Below are 23142 nucleotides of genomic sequence, written 5' to 3' on the forward strand. Positions count from 1 at the left end.
ATTGTTTCCAGGCAGCACGACGACTATGATCGGAACAAGAAGCACGTAATGTGGATTTTGCGGCAGAGATTAAGCTGCTGCTCTTCACAACATGCTCCCTATGTCTCTGTGGAGTGTTCTGCATGTCTGGTTCTGCCTGCATTGGTGTCTGCATCCTGCATCCCTCATGATTCCTCTTGATTCCAGTCTGTAATATAAAGAACGGACTTGAGCAAGAATTAGAACACCAAGTTCTTTACTAGACACTAAATAGTTTAACCTTAAAAACTCAAAAACAGCTTTAAAAATGCACATCAAAATCTCCTTCCCGTGTTTCAGTTAAGTGGTTTCCCTGGTCTGCTCTGCCATCTCTCTCTCTGTATAAAGAGTCCTGAGCTTTGGGAGAAAAACACATGTACGTTCAGTCAGGGCAGACTGTGCATAAAAAGAAAGGAAAGAAAAAAAATTCTTATCCCGTTGTATAAGCCTTCTTTTCATTAAGACTAATGCGAAAAGAAAACAAATCAAATTATATATGTTTAGAGGTCTTAAGAACCATTATAATCATATGCATTAGGTGCTGAAGGATTCTACACTGTCCAGCAGAATGCAGGTTACCTGATGTCTGAATGTATGCTCTGCTGGCTGCAGTTTTTCTTCCATTTACTGAATTTTTGCCTATGAGTTACAATTGCTGTCAACAGATAAAGCACAATATTGATTAAAAATTTAAAGAATCTGCTCATTTCCCATTACTCTAACAACTGTGTGCTTGTAGAGTCCATTCATATGTATAAAAACACATTTCAAAAGATTACAAGAGTACGATATAGCATCAAAGATATTGCTGCTTATTTTATTTTTTTTATTGATGTCTTAATAGTTTATAAGATTGTGAAATTTTGGTTGTACATTTTTGTTTGTCAATCATCATATACATTTCTCCCTTTACCCCTTGTGCCCACCCCCCATCCCCACTGCCCCTGGTAACCACAAAACAGTTTTCTCTGTCCATGTGTTCATTTATATTCCACATATGAGTGAGACCATACGGTGCTTGTCTTTCTCTTTCTGGCTTATTTCACTAAACATAATACCCTCCAGGTCCATCCATGTTGTTGCAAATGGGACGATTCTGTCTTTTTTTATGGCTGAGTAGTATTCCATTGTATATATATACCACATTTTCTTAATCCAATTGTCAGTCGAGGGACACTTAGGTTGCTTCCACTTCTTGGCTATAGTGAATAACGCTGTAATGAACATAGGGGTGCATAAGCTTCTTTGGATTGTTGATTTCAGGTTCGTTGGATAGATTCCCAGTAGTGCGATAGCTGGATCATAGGGTATTTCTATTTTTAATTTTTTGAGGAATCTCCATACCGTGTTCCATAGAGGCTGCACAGGTTTGCATTCCCACAAGCTGTGTATGAGGGTTCCCGTTTCTCCACATCCTCTCCAACATTTGTTGCTTTTTTGTCTTGGTGATTATAGCCATTCTAATGGGCATGAGGTGATATCTTAGTGTTGTTTTGATTTGCATTTCCCTGATGATTAGTGATGTTGAACATCTTTTCATATGCCTATTGGCCATCTGTATATCTTCTTTGGAGAGATGTCTGTTCATTTCCTCTGCCCATTTTTTGATTGGCTTGTTTGTTTTTTTGTTGTTCAGTTGTGTGAGGTCTTTATATATTATGGAGATTAACCCCTTGTCACGTATATGTTTTGCAAATATTTTCTCCCAGTTGGTGGGTTGTCTATTCATTTTGATCCTGGTTTCATTTGTCTTGTAGAAGCTCTTTAATCTGATAAAGTCCTATTTGCTTATTTTTTCTTTAGTTTCCCTAGGCCGAGTAGGGATGGCATCTGAAAAGATCCCTTTACGAGCAATGTCAAATAGTGTGTTGCCTATATTTTCTTCTATGAGTTTTATAGTTTCAGGTCTCACTTTCATGTCTTTGATCTATTTGAGTTAATTTTTGTGAATGGTGATAGCAGATGGTCCACTTTCATTCTTTTGCATGTGGCTGTCCAGTTTTCCCAACACCATTTATCAATGAGACTTTCCTTTCTCCATTGTATGCTCTTAGCTCCACTGTTGAACATTAGCTGTCCGTATATGTGTGGTTTTATTTCTGGGCTTTCAATTCTGTTCCATTGATCTGTGTGTCTGTTTTTGTACCAGTACCGTGCTGTTTTGATTACTATTGCTTTGCAGTATGCTTTGAAGTCAGGGATTGTGATGCCTCCAGCTTTGTTCTTTTTTCTTAGGATTGCTTTAGCTATTTGGGGTCTTTTGTTGTCCCATATGAATTTTAGTATTCTTTTTTCTATTTCTGTGAAGAATGTGATTGGGATTCTGTTTGGGATTGCATTGAATCTGTAGATTGCTTTAGGTAATATAGACATTTTAACTATGTTTATTCTTCCAATCCACGTGCATGGGATATCTTTCCATTTCTTTATGTCATCATCGATTTCTTTCAAAAATGTCTTGTAGTTTTCATTGCGTAGGTCTTTCACCTCCTTTGTAAGATTTATTCCTAGATATTTTATTCTTTTTGATGCAATTGTAAATGGTATTATCCTTTTGAGCTCTCTTTCTGTTAGTTCAATATTAGCTTACAGAAGTGCAACTGATTTTTGTAGGTTGATTATGTACCCTATGACTTTGCTGTAGTTGTTGATTATTTCTAATAGTTTTCCAATGGATTCTTTAGAGTTTTATATATATAAAATCATGTCATCTGAAAATAGTGAGAGTTTCACTTCTTCCTTGCCTATTTGGATTCCTTTTATTCCTTTTCCTTGCCTAATTGCTCTGGCCAAAACCTCCAGTACTATGTTGAAGAAGAGTGGCGAGAGTGGGCAGCCTTGTCTCGTTCCTGTTCTCAGAGGAATGGCTTTCAGAATTTCCCCCTTGAGTGTGATGTTGGCTGTGGGTTTGTCATAGACAGCCTTTATTATGTTGAGCTACTTTCCTTCTATACCCATTTTGTTGAGAGTTTTTATCATAAATGGATGTTGCATCTTGTCAAATGCCTTCTTTGCATCTATTGAGATCACCATGTGGTTTTTATTCCTCGTTTTGTTGACATGGTGTGTCACATTGATTGATTTGCGTATGTTGAAACAGTATAAATCCCACTTGATCATGGTGTATGATCTTTGTAATGTATTGCTGTATTTGGTTTGCCAATATTTTGTTGAGGATTTTTGCATCTATGTTCATCAGTTATATTGGCCTGTAATTTTCCTTCTTTGTATTGTCTTTGTCTGGCTTTGGTATCAGGGTGATGTTGGCCTCGTAGAATGAATTAGGAAGTGTTCCATCTTCCTCTATTTTTTGGAATAGTTTGAGAAGGATGGGTATTAAATCTTCTTTGAATGTTTGGTAAAATTCACTGGAGAAGCCATCTGGTCCTGGACTTTTATGTTTTGGGAGGTTTTTGATTACTATTTCAATCTCTTTACTTGTGATTGGTCTATTCAGATTCTCCATTTCTTCTTGGTTCAGTTTTGGGAGGTTGTATGCATCTAAGAATTTATCTAATAAATTTATTTATTTATTTCTTCTAGATGTCCAATTTGTTGGCATATAGTTTCTCATAGTATTCTCTTATAAACCTTTGTATTTCCATGGTATCCGTTGTAAGTTCTCCTCTTTCATTTCTAATTTTATTTATTTGAGGCTTTTCTCTTTTTTTCTTAGTAAGCCTGGCTAAGGGTTTATCGATTTTATTTATCTTCTCAAAGAACCAACTCTTTGTTTCATTAATCCTTTCTGCTGTTTTTTTGGTCTCAATTTCACTTATTTCTGCTCTGATTTTTATTATTTCTGTCCTTCTGTTGACTTTGGGCTTTGCTTGTTCTTCTTTTTCTAGTTCTGTTAGGTGTAATTTAAGGTTGCTCATTTGGGCTTTTTCTTGTTTGTTAAGGTGGGCTTGTATCGCTATGAGTTTCCCTCTCAGGACCGCTTTTCTGCATCCCATATGGTTTGGTATGGCATATTTTCATTTCCGTTTGTTTCCAGATAGTTTTTGATATCTCCTTTAATTTCATCAATGATCCATTGGTTGTTCAGTAGCATGTTATTTAATCTCCACATTTTTGTCACTTTCTCAGTTTTTTTTTTTCATGGTTCATTTCCAGTTTCATAGCATTAAATTCTGAAAAGATGCTTGTTATGATTTCAATCTTCTTAAATTTATTGAGGCTTGCTTTGTTTCCCAACATATGGTCTATCCTTGAGAATGTTCCATGCGTGCTTGAGAAGAATGTGTAGTCAGCTGTTTTTGGATGGAGTGCTCTGTATATGTCTACTAGGTCCATCTTGCCCAGTTTTTCATTTGTCTACTATTTCTTTATTGACTTTTTGTCTGGATGATCTATCCATTGATGTAAGTTTGGTATTAAGATCCCCTACTATTATTGTGTTGTTGTTAATGTCTCCTTTTAGGTTTGTTAATAGTTGCTTTATGTACACTGGTGCTCCTATGTTGGGTGCATATATATTTAAAAGTGATATGTCTTCTTGGTGGAGTGTCCCTTTTATCATTATGTATTTCCCTTCTTTGCCTTTCTTAACCTGTTTTATCTTGAAGTCTACTTTGTCTGATATGAGTATGGCAACACCTGCTTTCTTTTATTTGCCATTAGCTTGGAGTATTGTCTTCCATCCTTTCACTCTGAGGCTGTGCTTGTCTTTAGTGCTAAGATGTGTTTCCTGAAGGCAGCATATTGTTGGGTCTTGCTTTTTAATCCATCCTGCCACTCTGTATCTTTTGATTGGAGAGTTCAATCCATTTACATTTAGGGTAATTATTGATATATGAGGGCTTAATGTTGCTGTTTTGTCACTTATTTTCTGGTTCTTTTGTGTTTCCTTTGTTTCTTGTCCCATTTGTTTTGGGCTGCCAATTCAGTTTGGTTGTTCTGTCTTATGACTCTTCTAGTTTTCTCTTTGTTTATCATATGTGATTTTGTTCTGATTATTTGTTTAGTGGTTACCTTGAGGTTTGTGTAGAAAATCTTGTGTATGAGATAGTCCATTATCTTATGGCCTCCTATTTCCTTATACTAAGTCAATTCAGTCACTTTCCTCTTCCCCTTCTAAGTCGTTCTTGTTATACCTTATTCTGTCTTGTGTTGTGGCTGTGTATTTACAGTGATGAGGTTAAATTTATTTTTGGTGAATTCCTTCCTTTGATCTTTTATTTTGGTATTTAAGTGGTTGCTAACCTATTCCAGTAAAGATCTACTATTTTTCTGAGTTTATCTACCTATTTTTCTCCTTGCTCCAAGCTTTGTATTCCCTTTCTCTTCTTTTTTTCAGGCCTGAGGGCCTTCTTGAGTATTTCTTGTAGTGGGGGTCTCGTGGCCATGAACTCCATTAGCTTTTGTTTATCTGGGAGATTTACTATTTCTCCATCATATTTGAAGGATATTTTTGCTGGATAGAGTATTCTTGGCTGAAAGTTTTTGTCTTTCAGTATTTTGAATATATGATTCCAGTCTCTCCTAGCCTGTAAAGTTTCTGTTGAGAAATCCGCTGAGAGCCTGATGGGAGTTCCTTTGTACGTTATTTTTTGTTTTTGTCGAGCTGCCCTTAATATTGTTTCTTTGTCATTGACTCTGGCTAGCCTTACCACTAGGTGTCGTGGAGTGGGCCTTTGCCTGTTGACATATTTAGGTGACCTGTTGGCTTCGCTTAGTGGTATTTCCTGCTCCTTCCCCAGGTTTGGGAAATTCTCAGCTATTATTTCCTTGAATAGGCTCTCTATTCCTCTTTCCCTCTCTTCTCCCTCAGGAACACCTATAATTCTTATGTTACATTTCCTAATAGAGTCAGATATTTCTCGGAGACTTTCTTCATTTCTTTTTAGTTTTAGTTCTCTCTCCTCTTCCATCTAAAGCATATCTGTATTCCTATCCTCTAAAATGCTAATTCTTTCCTCCATATTGTCAGCTCTGTTCTTTAAAGATTCCAGATGCTCCTTTATCTCCTCCATTGTGTTCTTCATCTCCATCAGCACTGATTGGTTTTTCTTTATGATTTCAATCTCTTTTGTGAAGAAACTCCTACTCTCATTGAATTGTTTGTCTGTGTTGTCTCGTATTTCATTTAGTGTTTTTATGATAGCTATTTTGAAATCTCTGTCATTTAGGTTATGGATTTCTGTGTCTTTGGGCTTGGTTTCTGGGTGCTTGTCATTTTCCTTCTGGTCTGGTGATTTCATGTATCTTTGCATTGTGGTTCCTGTGTTGGCTTTGTTTTTCCTCATCCTGGAAATCTCTGGTTGTAATTTCCACCCACCACCACTGTATGGGAGTAAAGGGCTGTGTAATCTGGGCCTCCTGTGCTCTGCCCTAGCTGTTCACTGCGATCTGTGGGTCGCTTGGTCTGGTCTGGTTGGCTGAGATGCAGGGTCTGGTTTGCGGGTGGGGGGGGCTCTCTCTTTTGCCCACTGGGTCCCTGGCATGGGGGGCTTCTTGTTCGCCCCTCGTTATCCACTCTCTGGGGTGCTCAGATGTTGATGGTACCCCGTAGAAGTTCTCAGTCCTCTGTGTGGGAGTTTCCCACTGGCTGAGAGAGCCCAAAGAGCTATGGTTTAGAGGGCCACCCCTCCCCCCACTCTGGGAGCCGCACGGACCAGGATTGCTGATCTGATGGGGAGGGAGAGGAGTTCTCCTTACCTCTCCGCACCTCCTCCGGGGGCCCGGCACGTTCCACTCTCAGATGTGCAGCAGTGTGGATCTTTCCGATCTTGCTTTTCACTGTCTAGGATTCCGTTGTTGGTCTGTGACTGTTCCTTTTGTTGTATCTTATGGGGGAAGAGTTTACGGGAAAGCTCACTCTGCCATGACGCTGATGTCACTGATCACTACTCTCCTTTTTTAACCACAAGTTAGCTAGAGCTCATTGTGGGGCTCTGTAGGCAGGCAACAGCATCTAAATCCAATATAATACCACTGTTTGCCACTCTGTTTTGGTTTAGTTTCAGTTTAGTTTTGCTTTTTTTTTTGGTTTTGGTTTTTGCTGTTTTTTAATGGTTTCTCTATATTTCTGGGAAGACATATTGGTTTTTCCTTTATATCAGTGAGAACAACTTTAATTTTTATAATTAATCCTAATATTAAAAAGTGATAGGATTTAAAGCAATACTCTTTAAGCTGTCATGGGCCTCATGTGGGTTTGGGAAACACTGTGTGCAATCACGCAGAAAAACACCTTAGGAAGCTCAGCTCAGGACAGGGCCCAGGAGAGATGATCATGAGTGGGGTTTGTCCTAGTCACCTGGGCCCCAGGGTTCCTGTTCCCCTGCTCCACACTCAGCACCCAGCACTCTTGGTGCAACCAAGCTCTCTGGGTGTGGTCTAGGAGTGTCTTGGGAGAGAAGCTGATGAACTTTCTGACTTAAAATGCACAAGCTTCTCACAGATCTCAGGAAGATCAAGCATGAGAGTCAGCTTGGTGGTATTTTTCCTATATTTGTGTAAACCCCACCAACAGCTAGTGAGGGGACAGAGATAAGTGGTATTTCCACAGCTGGTTGAAGTGTAACACCTTCTCTGTTAATAAAAGATGAAGTGAAGACCATAAAATCTTTCCAACTCAAAGTGGAATTCCCAGGCCAGGGGATGCATTTGAATGCCATATTTTCATTATCATTTTCATTCAATTCAGTTATAGTATCCTTTCCTTTGAGATTGCCTCTTTTATCCTTTTGTTCAAAAGGGCACTGCTCAATTTCCAAACTTATGAGGAAATGCTAGTTATCATTTCTTCATTGATCTAGCACAACTGTTTATGATCTAAGAACATACTCTGTGTGTTTCATTCTTCTGAAATATATTGAGACTTGTTCTATGGACAAAATATGGTTAAGTTTGGTAAACATACCACGTGTGCTTAAAAATAATGTATCTCCTACAGCTGTTAGGTAAAATAATCTATATTTTTCTATGTATAGGTTTATATATTTCTATATGCATGTTTATATATATTTATTTGTAATATTATTTTTTAATCTAATATCTAATAAGTAAATGTATAACAAATATATTTTATTATATATTATATATACTTATATATAATTCCTCTATACATTTCTATATATGTCTATGTGTATATTTCTATGTTCAGACGGTTTGCTGTTCAAATCTTCTGCACTCTGATTTTTGGCCTGCTCATTATCAGTTGCTGAGAGAAGGCTGTGAAAATCTCCCACTCTGAGGATTTAACTCTTCTTGGAGTTTTGTCTCACTTTGCTTTATATGTTTGGCAGACATGTAATGAGGGATGCACAAATTTTAGTTTTTTAAGTGAACTACACCTTTGATTGTTTTGTAGCAAGTTACTTTATATCTAGTAATGCTTTTTGCCTTATGTTTGTTTTTTTCTGATATTACTACAGCTAGAGCTACTTTTCTTTAATTGGTGTTTCCACAGTTTAATTTTTTTCCAGCGTTTTATTTTCAAAATATCTATGACTTTATGTTTTAGATGAGTATCATGTCAACAGCATCTGGTTGGTTGTTTATTGGTTGGTTGATTGAACTAGTCTTTGATTTTTAACTCGATCTTTCAGTCCATTTGCATTCAACATGACTCTCTTCTCTTTGAGTTTACATTCACCATCCTACAATACGCATTCTATTTTTCCAGACTTTTCTATTTTTTTCTCTTTTAAATATGCTACTACCTGATACTGTCCTCTTCACACTGATCCTCCATAACAAGCCATACAAGAACAGTTTGGTTTGATTACAAGTGACGCTAAGTTCACGGTGGTTTCCACTGTCCATCTCTTGTGCCCCAACATTATTTCACCCAACGACTTTAGCATCCACTGATAATTTGTGGCTGAATTGTTACAATGATGATTTTTAAAAGGTGATTTTTATTGCCATTTTCTATTTCTATCTTTATTTGTGAGCAATCTATATCTAATATATATATGTCTAATACATACATATATTCAATATATACATATACATAAAATATCAAATGAAGAAATACACTATGATGTAATCAAATCATACTGATGCAAATAGATTCCATTTTTTATGTAAGTTGTCTTTGTGGGATGATATTTTCAACTCAGTGGGAAAATTTAATAAAGATCTGCAACAAAATATCCTGCCTTTATATAAAGTTGCATGCTCATTAGAAGGCCTATCTCCTTTCTTAGAACAAATGAGAGAAAGGAGCCTTCAAATAAGTGTGATGAATGCAAAACTTAGGAAGACATATGAATATAATATCTGAATTAGAATATAAGCAAAAAAAAAAAAAAAGAAATTGGAAAGTATGAATCAGTGGATGCAAGCATCAATTTTAATATATTAAAAAATACCACCATGCTTTTTCTTCTAAAAATGATTCACAAATTGCTTAGTACAATCTTATCCAAATTTAGAAGTGGTCTTGATAATTTCTTTAACAATAGTAATTCACAGTAGGGTCCTGTGAATTAGGATTCAATAAGCTGAAATTAATTAAAAATTATTTAAGATTGCCAATAGAGTATAAGAAATTATAAAACATGAGAAATCTCTCAATTCAAAAGGAGATAAGGTAAAAAGTATATTTTTCAGATATTATTGATGAGTTTGCTGCTATTGAAGACATGAAAATAAAATTATAATAAATTCTACTTTGGATATAAAGGAAATATTTAAGTTTAAAATAATGTAAATTTGATTACATGTATTTGTCAGGTTTTCAATATTTTTCAACTACTTCTAATTTTCTATTCTTCTATTTTTCAACTACTAATGGTCAGAAAAATTAACCATTAGAATTAATAAAAGCATGTATGAGTTGGAGTGCATTTTTCCTTTTTACTTCGGGCTCTGGTTCCAATATAACTCTGAAAGTAGGTCCCCAGCTCATTCTCCTGGAACGTCCTGATATTTAGTAGTTAGGGATTCATGTCCCAACTCCATGCCTCACTCTTTTCTCTGAATTTCTGTCAGATTTCTCCCCAGAAACAATCCTGAATCTGTAAAGAAACAAAAAGCAAACCACCGCATGCATGATTTAGAACCCCTCAATCAACAGATACTTCAGTTATCTTCTTTGGATATACATATATATATATATATATATATATATATATATATATATATATATATGTATAATGGATACTTTAGTCTTATTCAAATAGTGTCAGAGAAAGGAAAGAAAACACCAGGAACAGTCCACAAAAACAACCCAGGGTCTGTGGTGCTCACTGACAAATGTGTCCCAGAGAAGCCACACAAGGCTCCCTCCTCAGCACTCAGCGTGAGAAGGAAGCTTCTACAGTTTCATTTCCTTTTTTTTTTAAAACCACTTCAATTCCATTTAATGAGATATTTAGAATTTTTTTTCACAAGGCCCCATCTAAACACTCAGATTTTAGTGAGTTTTTCACACTTGCAATTTGAGATTGTTAGTTTTTCCTTTGCAGAATGTCATTTGTATTTCAAGAGTATCCCTTTCTTTTGTTATATTATAAATTTTCAGGCACTTTATAATTATCCATTAACATTTACATATGTATTTATATCAATGTTATGTAATATACTTGTATAAATATATAGGTACATTTATTTAATTATGTATAGCCAATATTCACTGTATTCTTTGTAGTTTTTCTCTTTTCCATTCTTTCCATCAGCAGAGCTTAGAAAAATATACTTTAAATATGTTGTGAAATTCATTATTCTATGTGATTTTTACCTTTAGATTCGTGTTCTGCTTAAATATTTTTTCTTTTTTATTGCGGTAACATTGGTTTATAACATTACATAAATTTCACATGTATATTGAGGTAACAAAAGCTTTTTACTTGAGGAGACGTCATCATCATGGTGGCATGAGAGGATTCTTTTGTCTCTCCCCTTCAATATACAGTGAGTAAAACATCCATAAACCAACAAAGGCTACATTGCACAACCCACCAGGATGCCAGAAAGATCCACACATTGGTACATACAATGGTGGGTGAATTGAGCACATATAGAAGGCTAAATGGGGAACAGAGGAGGTAGAGCCCACTATCCTAGACCCCTGGCTGCAGCAGCTGAGCCCACTACCCCCAACCTGAGGGAACTTGGTGGGCAGCAGCAGAGGCATGTGTGTGACTCCAGCCAGCCAGCTGTGGCAGCACCTGTGGCCATGGGAGGCAGAGCAGGAATGGAGGCAGAATCCCGTGATCCCAGGTCCCCTGGTCATGGTTCAGAGCCTGACAGCAGCAGCAGAGGTGCACACAGGACTTCAACATCCCAAATGCAGCAGCGTCCAAAAACATAGTAACAGACAACAGCTGAGATGGTGCCCTACATACCTGGCTTCCTCCTCACCATCTCCCCGCTACTATCACAGTGGTGGAGCTTCTGACCTAGGTGGTTCCAGATGCGGCTGAGGTGTCAGATACCCCTGTGCCCTTGTCAGCAAAGCCAGTGACTACAGGGACACCAGCAACAGCAACGCATCAGTGACTCCCAGAAGCACAGGTTGTGACAACCAGCGACACCCCAAATACAGGCAGTAGAGGGTGAAACCTGCAGAGCCTCAAATATAGCCAGAGGCAGTTAAGGTAAGAGAAACCAAAAACTAGCACTCTAGCACCACCTACTGAAAAACATAAGAAAGCCTTCTAACCTCGAAGCAGTTGAAAAGTTTGAATCAAAAAAAGCATATTTGCTACAACAAATGTGCCAGCAGAGGAATAACTCAGCAAGCACTACAAAAAGCCACAGTACCATGGCACTACAAAAAGAAAACAATTCTCACAAAACCAAGTGTAAAGTCGTGGAAGATTGTGACCTAATGATAAAGAATTCAAAACAGCTGTCATGAAGAAACTCAAAAAGGTACAAGAAAACTCAGAAAGGCAGTTCAATGAGCTCAGGAATAAAATCAATGAACATACAGAATAATTTACCAAAGAGATTGAAACTCTAAAATAAAACCAAACAGAAACTCTGGAGCTGAAGAACTCATTAAGAGAGATGAAAAATGCATTAGAAAGCATTGGAAATAGCGTAGATCATAAGGAAGGAAAAATTAATGAGCTAGAAGACAGAAATCCAGATATGACGCAGGTAGACAAGGAGAGAGAACTAAGACTTAAAAAAAATGTAGAATTCTATGAGAATTACCCAACTCCATTAGAAAGGGCAACATAAGGGTAATGGGTATCCCAGAAGGTGAAGAGAGAGAGAAGGAAGCTGAGAGCTTATTTAAAGAAATAATAGCTGAGAACTTTCCAAGCCTAGGGAAGGAAGTGGATACACAAACCCATGAAGCTAATAGAACACTCAATTATCTCAATGCAAAAAGACCCCCTCCAACACACATGATAATAAAACTGTCAAAAGCAGACGACAAAGAAAGAATATTAAAAGCAGCCAGGGGAAAAAGAGAAAATAACCTATAAAGTAATCCGCATTAGGCGATCAGCAGATTTCTCAGCAGAAACCCTACAGGCCAGGAGAAAGAGGAACGATATGTTCAAAATATTGAAAGATAAAAACTGTCAGCCAAGAATATTCTATCTAGAAAAGTTATCTTTCAGATATGAAGGAGAAATAAAGGCTTTCCCAGACAAACAGAAGCTGAGGGAGTTCATCGCCTCTAGACCTGCCTTACAAGAAATGCTGAAAAGGAGCTCTCCTAACTGAAACAAAAAGGCAAACGTATACAAAGCTTTGAGCAAAGGGATGAATAGACAGACAGAATCAGAAGATTGCAAATCTGTATCAGGATAGCATACACTTAATTATAACATAAAGGTTAAAGGGAAGGGAAGCATTAGAAATAACTAGAACCACTTCAATTTAATAACAAACTTGCAATACAAAAAAGGATAATTTGTGACAACAAAAACATAGCAGAAGAAAATGAAAAGGACAGAACCTGCATAGGCAAATGAATATAAGAGCCTATCAGCAAAAAAAAGAGTGTCTTATCTATGAGACCTTTTATACAAACCACACAGTAACCACAAAACAAAAATTCAGAGCACAGTCACAAAACATAAAGAGGAAACTGAGAAACACATCACAGAAAACCACCAAACTAAAATGGCAGACAGAAACACAAGGAAAAAGAAACAACAGAAATATAGAGCAACCAGAAAACAAAAAGATAAAAAAGTATTAAGCCCTCATATATTGATAATTACCCTAAATATAAATGAATTGCATTCACCAATTAAAAGAGAGAGAATGGCTGGATGGATTAAAAAACAAGACCCAACAATACACTGCCTCCTGGAGACCCATCTCAGCTCTAAACACAAACACAGGCTCAGAGTGAAGGGATGGAAGATGAGACTCCAAGCAAATGGCAAGCAAAAGAAAGTGGGTGTAGGTATACTTATATCAGACAAAATAGACTTCAAGCCAAAAAGGATAAAGAGAGACTAAGATGAACATTATATAATGATAAAGGGGACAATCCATCAAGAAGACATAACATTTACTAACATATATGCACCTAACATAGGAGCACCAAAATATTAAAGCAATTATTGACAGACCTAAAGGGAGAAATTGACAGGAACACAATAATAGTAGGGGACTTGAATACCACACTTACATCAATGGATAAATCATCCAGACAGAAAGTCAACAAGGAAACATGAGCCTTAAATGAATCATCAGACAAGATGAACTTAATAGATATATATAGAATATTCAATCCAAAAGCAGCAGAATACATATTCTTCTCAAGTGCACACAGAACATGCTCAAAGATAGACCATATGCTGGGAAACAAAATAAGTCTCAATAAATGTAAGAAGACTGAAATCACATCAAGCATCTTTTCCAACTATAGTGATATGCAACTAGAAGTCAACAACAACAAGAAAGAAGGAAGAGTCATATATATGTGGACACTAAACAACATGTTACTGAACAACTATTGGATCAATGAAGAAATCAAAGGCGAAATAAAAAAACAGCTGGAGACAAATGAAAATGAAAACACAACATACCAAAATCTATAGGATGCAGCAAAAGTGATATGAAGAGGGAAGTTTATAGCAATACAGGCATACCTCGACACAAACAAGAAAACCTCAAACAATCTATCATTACACCTAAAGGAACTAGGAAAAAGAAGAACAAAAAAAAAAGCCCAAAATAAGTAGAAGGAAGGAAATAATAACAGCCAGAGCAGAAATAAATGAAATAGAGACTAAAAAGACAATAGAAGGATCAATGAAAGTAAGAGCTGGTTCTTTGAGGAGATAAACAAAATTGACAAACCTTTAGCTAGACTCACTAAAAGAAAAAGAGAGAGAAGGCTCAACTAAATAAAATCAAAAATGAAAGAGGAGAAATTACAACAATTTCCACAGAAATACAAAGGATTATAAGTGAATACTACGAAAAGCTATATACCAACAAATTGTGTAACCTAGAAGAAATGGACAAATTCCTGGAATCATACAACCTCCAAAAACTAAATCAAGAAGAAATAGAGAGGGCCGGCCCGGTGGCTTAGCGGTTGAGTGCACGTGCTCCGCTGCTGGCGGCCCGGGTTCGGATCCCGGGCGTGCACCGACGCACCGCTTCTCCGGCCATGCTGAGGCCGCGTCCCACATACAGCAACTAGAGGGGTGTGCAGCTATGACATACAACTATCTGCTGGGGCTTTGGGGGGAAAAAAATAAATAAATAAAATCTTTAAAAAAAAAAACAAGAAGAAATAGAGAATCTGAATAGATCAATTACTAGTACAGAGATTAAAACAATAATCAAAAACCTCCGAAAAAACAAAAGTCCAGGACCAGATGGCTTCTTTGGTGAAGTCTACCAAACATTAAAAGAAGATTTAATACCTATCCTTCTCAAACTCCTCCAGAAAATTGAAGAGGAGGGGACACTTCCTAACTCTTTTTATGAGGCCAACATTATCTTGATACCAAAACAGACACGGAGCACACACAAAAAGAAAATTACAGGCCAATATTGCTGATGAACATAGATACAAAAATCCTCAACAATTATTAGCAAATTGAATACTAGAATACACTAAAAGGATCATACACCACAATCAAATGGGATTTATTTCAGGGATGCAAGGATGGTTCAACATCCACAAATCAATCAACATGATACACCTCATTAACAAAATGAAGAATAAAAATCACATGATCATCTCAATAGATGCTGAGAAAGCATTTGAAAGATTCAGCATCCATTTATGATAAAAACTCTCAATAAAATGAGGATAGAAGGAAAATACATCAACATAATAAAGGTCATGTATGATAAACCCACAGCTAACATCATACTCAGTAGTGAAAAATTGAAAGCTATCCCCCTAAGAACAGGAACAAGACACAGATGCTCACTTTCACCACTCTTATGCAACACAGTATTTGAAATCCTAGTCAGACCAATTAGGCAAGAAAAAGAAATAAAAGGGATCCAAATTGAAAAGAAGTGAAACTGTCACTATTTGTGGATCACATGATTTTGTATACAGAAAACCCTAAAGAATCGCCAGAAAACTATTAGAAATAATAAATAAAGTTTCAGAGTACAAAATCAACATAAAAAAATCAGTTGCATTTCCATACACCAACAATGAACTAGCAGAAAGAAAAATCAAGACTACAATCCCACTTATAATCTCAATAAAAAGAATACCAAGGAATAAACAACCAAGGAATAAACAACCAAGGAGGTGAAAGACTTCCTGAAAGCTGTAAGACACTGTTGAAAGAAATCAGAGAAGACACAAAGAAATGCAAAGATATTCCATGCTCATGGATTGCAAACATTTACATTGTTAAAATGTCCACATTACCAAAAGCAATCTACAGATTCAATGCAATCCCTATAAAAATCCCAACAACATTTTTTATGGGAATAAAACAAAGAATCCTAAAATTTATATGGAACAAAAGACCCCGAATAGCTGAAACAATCCTGAAAATAAAAAAACAAAGCTGGAGGTGTTACACTCCCTAATTTCAAAATATACTACAAAGCTATAGTAATCAAAATGGCATGGTACTGGCAGAGAAACAGACACAGAGATCAGTGGAATGGAACTGAAACCCTAGAAATGAACCCACACATTTATGGTCAGCTGATTTTCAACAAAGGAGCCAAGAACATACAATGGAGAAAGGAAAGTCTCTTCAATAAATGGTGCTGGGAAAACCTGATAGACACATGCAAAAGAATGAAAATTGGCTACTATCTTAGACCATACACAAAAATTAACTCAAAATGGATTGAAGACTTGAATCTAATACCCGAAACTATAAAACTCCTAGAAGAAAACATAGGCAGTAAGCTCTCTGACATCAGTCTTAGCAGGATCTTTTTGAATGTCTCCCCAAGCAAGGGAAACAAGAAAAAGTAAACAAATGGGACTACATCAAACTAAAAAAGCTTCTGCAGTGCAAAAGAAATGATCAATAAAATGAAAAGACAACCTACCAATTGGGAGATGATATTTGATAAGGAGTTAATATCCAAAATACATAAAGAATTCATACAACCCAACAAAAATACAAACAACCTAATTGGAAAATGGGCAGGGGATCTGAAAGGACGTTTTTCCTAATGTGATATAGATCGCCAACAGGCACAGGAAAAGATGTTCAAAATCACTAATTACTAGGGAAATGCAAATCAAAACCACAATGAGATATCACCTCACACCCCTCACAATGGCTATTATTAAAAAGACAAGAAATAACATGTGTTGGAGAGGATGTGGAGAAAAGGGAACTCTCCTACACTGCTGGTGAGAATGTAAATTGGTGCAGCCACTATGGAGATTCCTCCAAAAATTAAAAATAGAACTACCACATGATCTAGTGATTCCACTTCAGGGCATATATCCAAAGAAGATGAAAACACAAATGCATAAAGATACATGCACCCCTACATTCACTGCAGCATTATTCACAATAGCCAAGACTTGGAAGCAACCTAAGTGCCCATCAAGGGAAGAATGGATAAAGATGTGGTATATATACACAATGGAATACTACTGAGCCATGAAACAATGACATCCGGCCATTTGTGACAACATGGATAGACCTTGAAGGCATTATGGTAAGTGAAATAAGTCAGAGGAAGTAAGTCAAATACCACATCATCTCACTCATAAGTAGAAGATAAAAACAACAATCACAGAGAGACAGAGATTGAATTGGTGGTTATCAGAGGGGAAGGGGGGGAGGGTGAAAAAGGTGATCAAGCACAAGTGCGTGGTGATAGATTCTAATTAGTCTTTGGGTTGTGAACATGATGTAATCTACAGAGAAATCGAAATATAATAATGTACACCTGAAATTTATTTTATGTTATAACCCAATGATACCACACACACAAAAAAAAGTCTAAAAATATTTGGGAAGAAAATTGGTATCATGACCAAACCAAAAGAGGCAACGACTATAATGACTTGTAGCATGTAAAGTAGCAAGGGGCAAGTGATTACTCAGAAAAGGACAGTGGACAATGAATTGATCTTGTGCCTGATTAATTCAAAATAAAGATTAGAACTATTCTAAGAGAAATGTTCATGACAGAATGTCTTCTGCTTAACATCTTTATATACTGCTCATTCTTTAAGGTAGATTAAAATATTAATGTTAAAATGAGGAATATAGGCAATTCAAAAGCCAGTAAATGAATTTAACTAACTACTGTATCATTATACGTCATTTTGAAGCAATTCACCATAAAATATCTTAAGCTTGGATTATGTAAAAGTATTTATTTTTTCATGAGCAATAAATTTTTTGTATCTTTATTTTTTAGGACAATGTACATGACTTTTGTTAATACATAATTTGACAGAGAAACATCTTTTTTGATATATCTACTTACTATAAAGCAAGAGATTTACTAAAAGGCAGAAAGAAAAAGTACAGAACACCAATCTTTAGGGAACAAATTTATTTTGATTTTTCTGAATATCAGGAACTAGGAAAAACAAGGTGAATATTTGGCCATACCAAAAGCAAAATATAAGTAAAAATAACATTGAGAAATCATGTTTACCCTTACAGAAACGTGTTTTAAAACACCAACTGTAACACTCTTTCCTCCACAGAGCAACACAAGTTTACCAAACCACAACACTGAAGTGGAGCTTTTTTAACTGACATAATTTATTTTAAATGAAAATTAATAGAAAAAAAAAGTATTCAATTCCCACCCTGGAATCTCATCATTTAAAAAATAACATTCTCAGCTGTCAGTGGAAATAAACAGTGGGTAAACCTGAAAACAAATCTTGCAATGAATCAATTCAGATTCCAACAGAACACAGTATACTTGAGACATGGGGAAGAACAGCTTTTGTCACACTCAGACCTTACCAAATACAAATAAACACAAAAGGGGATTAAAGGTAAACTAACAAATCAAAATCTTCCTGTGGAGTAGCCGCTTTCACAAAGTAAAAGGAACCCAGTTCCATAGAGTTGTATGTTGTGTAAGCATATGGCCAATTTTATTCCCAGAGTCTTGCACTATCAAAATAAAAGTATTTTTGTCTTGGACAAGTCTGATGAAGGCACCAAAATCCTATCCTTCAAATGACACTTACAATGCCCTTATCACTCTTTCAAGATGACATCAACCTACTAAGAGTTAACTTTCTATCAGGAAGTTCCAGCCTCATCTGCATTAGCAGGGCCCTGTCTATTCTCTTTGCTCCCCCCAAATCCTTCTAGTCTGGTTTGCCAAGCTGGACCACTAGCTAGGAGGATAAAAATACACACCCACGTTCACTAGCCATTAAATAAACATAGCCATTGGCGCAGAAAGTCTTAGCATTTATAATACTCCCAAACTTTTTAAAACTTAAAAATAAACCCATCTCCAAAAGCTAATTTCACAGCCCTTTAATATTCTCAACCTGGACATTTTACTTTGCAGCCCTCTTTGATATCTGGCTCTTCCAGCTTTTTTCAGTAGTATTACCCTGGAGGAACCCTTGAAAACCTTCCAAATTAAGGGCACCCTCATGGTATGTGAGTGTGAGCACTAAGTTGCAGGATACTCTTGCTTCACAGAAACCCAGAACTGTCAGACTGCGACTCAGAGTTCTTTCTCTTCTCTCAAAGACACAACCTCAGGCTGAGGAGATTTAGAGAAAGGGTTCCTCACCCAGTCACACACCACTGTTGAGAAAAGGAGGGGAAAAGCTATTTAATTTGGTTTTGCAGCTCTTCAGGGAGAGTTTTAGTAAGTGTTGAGACTTGGTGCTATCTTTCCTTATTCTGAAGCCCAAGTGGCTGTGGACACATTTCAAGAGTTCCTCTGGCAACGTGCTTGTTCCAAAGACTCAGTTTCTTTTCCATCTAAGAATCTTGTCACTTTCAAGAAAAAAATTTCCTCCAAGACCTTGCAGAAACTCGTTTATACAATGAAAGATGTTTGTTAACTAGACTAGTTTCTGTAGCCATTCTTCATCTTCAAAGCATTCAGCAAAATCTAGCCTAGTATTTTCTTGTAAGTACTCTGACAATTCAGCTTTCAACTCAAATACCCTGCTGAGAACTCTTCCTCTGATAAGCCACTGGATTTCTGTACGTAGGAGATTTAGGTGATCTCTGTGCAGGTTTTAGTTTTTGGGTTTTTTAAAACATTCTTAACCATTTTTGTAGCATTGAGAACTTTCTTCATCTCCAAGTTTTTCATATCAGTACCTCTCTGTGAAGAAAGCAGTGTGCTGTACTGTCAACATCAGGATTTTCTTTTATTAAAGAGGCAACCACTACTGGATATCTATCTACCCAACGAACCTGAAATCAACAATCCAGAGGCTTACGCACCCCTATGTTCATCGCAGCATTATTCACTATAGCCAAGACATGGAAGCAACCCAAGCGTCCCTTGACTGATGAATGGATAAAGAAGATGTGGTATATATATACCATGGACTACTACTCAGCCATAAAGACAAAATCGTCCCATTTGCAACAACATGGATGGACCTGGCGGGTATTACGTTAAGTGAAATAAGCCAGAAAGAGAAAGACAAACACCACATGATTTCACTCATATGTGGAAGATAAACCAACACACGCACAGGTAGAACTGTTTGGTGGTTACCAGGGGCTAGGGGGTTGGGGGTTGGGCACAAGGGGTGGAGGGATGCACTTATATGGTGACTGACAAACAATAATGTACAACAAAAATTTCACAATAAAAAAAAAAAAAAAAGGTGACAATGGCAAGTTAAAAAAAAAAAAGAAAATTCCCCAACTGAGGACAGATCCAATCAGAATTTTGATCTCATATTCTGTCTCAGAGACCCAGTGTCAAGAGTTCTCTAGGTTTCCAAGAGCACAGCCGCCCCTGAAGTGCACTTCATCCGAGGGGGAGCCTGCTGGGTTTTTCTTGGCTGGTGTTTGAAGCCCCAAGGTTGTGGGTTGGAGCTAAATTTAAAAACAAGCCCTTGATTTCTTGTTTTTCCTCTGCAGCGTTGAGCTATCTGATTCAGGATTTTTATAAGGAGCCTCTCCCTTAAATCTACTTATAGAAATTTAAAGCAGGGGCCAGCCCTGTGGCATTGTGGTTAAGTTCGGCGAGTTCCACTTTGGTGGCCCGAGTTTGGATCCCGGGGTTCGGATCCCGGGGGCCAACCTACACCACTCGTCAGCCACGCTGCTGTGGCGGTGACTCACATATAAAAAGTAGAGGAAGGGGGCCGGCCCCGTGGCTTGGTGGTTAAGTGCGCGCGCTCCGATGCTGGTGGCCCGGGTTCGGATCCCGGGCGCGCACCGAGGCACCACTTCTCCGTCCATCCTGAGGCCGAGTCCCACATACAGCAACTAGAAGGATGTGCAGCTATGACATACAACTATCTACTGGGGCTTTGGGGGGAAAAAATAAATAAATAAAATCTTAAAAAAAAAAAAAAAAGTAGAGGAAGGTTGGCACAGATGTTAGCTCAGGGCTAATTTTCCTCAGACAGAAAAAAAAAAAAAAGAAATTTAAACCTGAAATGCAAAAACAAACTTTTCAGGATGCAGTTAAAAAAAAAAAAAAAAGAAGCAAAACTTGTCATGAAGCCAACCACTGACGGGGCAGCAGGAGTACAGATGACAGACCTCTGCTGTTCAGATATAGAGACCCATTAAATCCATATTTGCCTTGGCTGGGGAGGCTCCTAGCAGCAGAAAAAGTTTTCTTGAATTTCAGCATCATTTACAAATCCTACAAATGCTATAGCATGACAAATATTTGTGAAATGTGTTGACTCATCAACCCAGATAGAGAAGCTGCTGCTTTTCAGTTAATTACATAAGATCTCTTTCGCATCACATGACATAAGCCAATTTACTAAATTGAGAGGAAAGTCTTTTTAATTTTTTGTACTGTTTCTTGCCCTAGCATTTTAATGGGGGTATTATTAGATTCTTACCAACTATGTGAATGTTTCTTTTCTAGAATAAAATACTAAATAATTTGATTATCAAATCTTTTCACTGAGTGTGATTTTTTCAACAAAAGCTTTACCATTTTGTTATTCCAAAAGCCATTTAAAATAATGAACACCTTTTCTTATCAAATGGCTACATATATAGTTACAATTGCTGGAGCAAATGCTAGGTTTGTAAGTTTCATTCCACAGATGATGTACAATGGAATAGGACAGCTTGGATTTTGAGTCTGTATAAAACTATTGAGAAGTAGCTTTCATAGTAAACAAAGAATTTCTTTGTGTCCCTTTTTGCTCTAGTAACTGTAGTAACTCAGAAAACTAATTCTTCATCACTAACCTTATAGGAAATGCCTGTAGTTCTATGCCTAGAATAGTCGTCTTCTATCTCACACCTTGCCTTCAAAAACTATAGCACTGGACCGTCAGATCTGTCTGTAACCAACAAAAGTTAATAAAATATAAAAATGGGCATAATAACTAAACAAAAAAATCACAAAAAGTACAAAAACTTCTCAGAACAATTCATTTCTAACCTATACGACTCATGTTTTTGCAATGTTTACAACAAATTGGCAGGGACAGTTGAGTTACAACCTGAAAAAATTCCTTCCTTAGAATGGTAATTTCCCTGATATTTCAGGAGCTTGTTTGCTCACATTAAGTCAATTGGCAGTGCAGAGGGGGAGGCTGGGGAAGGCAGTCATGAGGGACAAGCCATCATCATCCTCCTACCACTCTCCCCTCCGTGCAAGTGTTCACCAATTATCCACAGCTTCTCCTAGCTCACTCAAGTGTGTGTGGACCTACTGTGCACTGTCACACAGGGCAGAAAAGATCTGTAACAAAACTGTTAACAGGGCTGCTCAATCACTGTTCACTACTGTGAGTACAGCATTATGCAGCCCACAAAGTTCAAAAACTACATTTTCAGTCACAATTTTAATTATACAGAATCCCAGCAACATCTCACAGAGCCCCAGTTGAGAAACGCACCTCCAACACCAAGTGATTTTTTTTCATATGAGAGGTCATTTTCATTTGACTCAGATCCTTCTCTGACTTGACTTGCAAGTTCAGGCTTAGCTCCTCCCTCATTCACTACCTGAGTCTCAGATATTGGTTTTGTCTGCTCCAGCTCTTCACTATTCTCTGGTACCACCTGCTGGTTATTTGTTCCCTCTGCTGGGCATTGTGATTTGATTTGTCACCAGATTCCAATTTAGCTTCTTCCCATTTCCTGCTTGTGCTACCTGCTTTAGATTAAGCTGTGCCGGGTCCCTGTCACTCTTCACCATCTCCTGGAGATTATATTTTCTGAACAACAAATAATCTTCCAAACAGTCGGGCAACAGACAGCTTTAATGATTTCTACTACCACTGTGTATTGTGGATTGCTAAAATCCACTTTACTTTCCAAACTGAGGCTGTCTACTATTCCAGTAATAAAAAGGATAAGGAAACAGCCTGAGAAGGATACATGAAGCTTGACAGACAAAAAACAATCTTCATCTCTTTCTGCTTGGGACTTGCTAAAGCAATATATATACTAGTCCACTGGTAATACATATACTAGTCCACTACAAGAACCTCAATCAAATTCCATGAACTTTTCCAATAAAAAAATACAAATGAAATCCTCAGAAAGAGTATGTTTTTCCCCAAAGAAAATTCAATCTTGATTTTGAAAAGACTGAATATCTAACTACCAGGAAATCTATCCCTCATAT

At 37.1% G+C, this 23142-nt stretch overlaps 1 long non-coding RNA gene across 1 annotated transcript; it reads right to left on the reverse strand.

Moving 5' to 3' along the window:
- Positions 1-85: 85 nt before the first annotated feature.
- On the reverse strand, positions 86-23040 carry LOC131422588 (uncharacterized). Its single transcript, XR_009224106.1, has 3 exons — positions 22409-23040; positions 21753-21847; positions 86-187 (listed from the first exon to the last, which is right to left on the reverse strand). It is a non-coding gene; the product is annotated as an uncharacterized LOC131422588 (long non-coding RNA).
- Positions 23041-23142: the final 102 nt, after the last annotated feature.

This window comes from Diceros bicornis, chromosome 26, assembly GCF_020826845.1.
Source record: "Diceros bicornis minor isolate mBicDic1 chromosome 26, mDicBic1.mat.cur, whole genome shotgun sequence".
In the NCBI taxonomy this organism is placed as follows: Eukaryota; Metazoa; Chordata; class Mammalia; order Perissodactyla; family Rhinocerotidae; genus Diceros; species Diceros bicornis.